This window comes from Mus caroli, unplaced genomic scaffold (genome assembly GCF_978045245.1).
Source record: "Mus caroli unplaced genomic scaffold, Mus_caroli_1 scaffold_15, whole genome shotgun sequence".
In the NCBI taxonomy this organism is placed as follows: Eukaryota; Metazoa; Chordata; class Mammalia; order Rodentia; family Muridae; genus Mus; species Mus caroli.
The window spans coordinates 82909382-82913022 of NW_028227270.1; positions in this window are offsets into that span (position 1 = coordinate 82909382).

Sequence of the window (3641 nt, forward strand, 5' to 3'; positions counted from 1 at the left end):
AGGAGGGGTTATTCCAAAACACTGCACTTGTGGTTAGAAGCACATGTTGAAGCAATCCCTGCAGAGGCGGTGACTGAAGCCATCTCATAGAAAGTTCTTAGGTGGCATGTGTAATAACACGTGTGGTAACATGCATGGGAACATGTGTGGTAACATGTGTGATAACATGGCTTCAGGATGAGGCTTAGATGTGGCTAGTGCCGACAGAGCCTCTCTGCACACTGCTGTGTTGGCCATTGCTAATGGCTTAAGGGTGTCTCCAGTGTTTCACTTCCTAAAAGCTTGGTTCCCACAATGCTGGTGTTGGGAGGTCATGGAACATTTATAGCCTATTAGGTGGCAATTTCATCATGGGTACCACATCATGAATGAACTAAAGTTGAATGTGGTGAGATTAAACTAATACCTCCAAATCAGGGTAGCCTAAAATGAGCTTGTTCTTTCTTCCTGACTCACCTGCAACCTCTCCTTCCTGCATGCACCGTGATGCCACCTATGATGATTTGATGCATCTAGAAGACTCCTTTTAAGGTTGCCCAAATGGCAGACAGCATCATGCTCTTGGACCTTACTTTGAACTAATAAACCTCTTTATAAAATATCTAGCCTCTAGCAGACTAAGACTGCCATCATGGTAACTTCTAACATAACTTCACTCACATGGCTGCCTAGCTGTCCCTTCTGTGCATGCGACTCATTTGAATGCCAGGTAGAAAGGAAACAATGGTTTTTTGTTGTTATTTATTCCTTCTTCACTTAACAGTGTTACTTATGAATCACGCTTAGTACGTAGGTTAAAACTTTTCAGAAAGAATTATGTACCTGTCTACCACCTGTTCTTTATATGACCAATCCATCTAGTCAAAGATAGGGCTATTTGTAGTACCCTTATTAACTGATACAGTCAGAGAGACACTGGAAATGTGATCCATCCTCTGTATTTTGGAAGAGAGAAAGAACTACATTTTTTCCCCCAAAACTAACCTCGACTGGAATTTTCTTCTACCCATGAGAGTGTTATGTTTATGAATATGCAGTTCCAAGGCCCATGAAAACAACATTCTAAAGCAATACTTTGCTTTGATTATCACATATAATAAGCATTTAGTCCCTTAAGTTTTTATTAGTTTTGGAACATTTTTGCCCCACTAAAGCCAAGACCTCTTCCTACTGCCATGTAATACAACTCACACGGTCAATGGAAGCCTGTATCACAATGCCTACTGTGCAATAAAAAGGTATGGTATGAGTAATAACACCCCACCCCTTGGAACTAGTCCAGGTCAGAAAGATGAAGACTCTTGATACAAGTTCCACACAAACCAGAATTGATCCTGAGAAATTCTTGGTAAACTCTTATGTCTCCTTCTAGACCCTTTACAGGGGACCTCTGCTCCCTCTTGCTTTCTATTTAGAAACATAAAAAAAAAAAAAAGAAAAAGAAAAAAAAAACCCTAGAGATAATATGGAGACTTAAAACAACAGGCACACATAGTCAGTCCCTTTCTGGAGAACTTTCTGGAGTCTTTCTGGGCCTGAATGAAGAGTTTGCGCAGTCTGGAACCTAGCTCCTGTTTTGCTGGATTCGCTGCTCTCTGTGGAAAGTGGACATGTGTCTGCTGTTTGTTCCAGGATTCTCCTCAAAGGAGCTGGAGGTCTACTGTCAACTCCATGCTCTCTTGAACGTGAGTTCTCAGTCCTTTTGCTTCCGGAAGGGGTGAGGTATTAGAGATATGGGAGTAACTTTGGTTGTTGACTTAGTTAGCAAGTTAAACAGGTACCTGAGACAGGTCCACAGACGCTCTGGGTGTTCTGTGTGTAGAATGAGCCCTCACAACAAAACACCAGGTTGACAAAACACTTCCTCAGGATCCAGGACATGAGCCTAAGCCCAATTATTAAATCAGTTCACCACCAACTTGGAAATTAAGACTCCTGTTCTATTGTAGGCAAGTTACAGTCACCCATGGACCATAACCTATATGGAAATCCATCCATTTGGGGGTATGTCCTCACCAGGACCTGTCTGGAGCTGAGGTCGTCGGTGAGCTCTTAAAGCCAGTTAAAAAGCATGGTTCTCATTTCACTTCCAGCCCATGCTCTGATTGTGAGTCTCATAAGAACAAAATCTAGAAACCAGCTTCAGCAAAGCCAGGTGAGAAAAAAAAAAAAACAAAAAACAAAACAAGTCTAAGATGGGACAAATGGAGACAGTCTTGGAAATTATCAGATGAATGAAGTGACCAATAAAACCATTTGTGTAAAAGATGTTCACTGTAACTAAGGATCCTGGTCTAAAGACTTATTTGTCAACAGTTATTAAATAGCTCTGCTCATACAGCAGATGAAGTCCTACTTTGTATCTTGACTTTGCATTTCTTATTTCTAAAATTAAAATTGGACACTTACACAATCAAAGATGATTGCTTTCCAGAAAACATAAGCCAGGCTTTGAGCTGCGAGACACAGAGCTTTGGAGAGCTTGGACCTCCAGAAGCCTTGGGCAGAAGAGCTGAGAAAAGCAGGGATGGGCCATACAATCCAGCATGCCACATGAAGTCTGTTTTAAAGCAGTATTCTCAGTTTAAAGAGGTGAGGTCCATTTCATTTCATTTCATGCACTAAATGTCCAAGAATGTTATCAATGTGAACCAAAAGGATATAAACAGCTAGGAAATAGCTTGTAGCACAACCATGAGGACCCAAGTTTAGTCCTTAAACCCACATAAAAAGGCTGTGCACAGGCCTGAAATCTCAAAGTGGGTGGACCCACGGAGTATGCTGGCCAGCCAGCCCCAGCCTCGTCAGAGATCTCTAGGCCAATGAAGAGATCTTGTCTCAAAAACAGCATGGATCACAACTGAAAGAACAGCACCCATAGCTCACCTCTGACCTCCACAAACACATATAAGCACACTCACCTGCATACATGTCTGCACCTGCACACACACATGGAAAACATAGTTAAGTGAATCTGTCTTTGTTAAATCCTACCATATGCATAAACCCTGGTAACAACAGAAGCAGAACTCGTTTCCAGCAGATGCTCTGGTCCCATCCCTAACAAAGGCATGAGAGGAAGGTAAAATAAAGAAAGCACTAAAGCACAGAGGAAGTGTGGGGCGGGGTGGGACTGGAGAGTTGGCTTGGTGGTTAAGAGCACTGACTGATCTTCCAGAGGACACAGGTTCAATTCCCAGCAATTGCATGGTAGCTCGTAACCATCTGTAATGGGATCTAATGCTCTCTTCTGGTGTGTCTGAAGATTTCTATAGTGTGTACTCATATATATAAATATAAATAAATAAATCTTAAGGAAAAAGGGGGGCGCTGGAGAGAAAGCTCAGTGGTTAAAGCACTGGCTATTCTTCCAGAGGTCCTGAGTTCAATTTCCACCAACCACATGGTGGCTCACCACCATCTGTAATGGGATCCAATGCCCTGGTGTGTCTTTTAATTAATTAATTAAAAGAGAAAGAAAGGAAAAAAGAAAGTACAGAGAACTGGAGACAGTGGATAGCAAGATTGGGGGATGGTATTGGTTGTTCAGGGAGCAAGCTCTCTTTACAAATAGACTTCCAGTTATCAGCAAAGATGTGTGAGCTGGGTATGGCAGTGGGAAACCCAGCAACATCGCCTGC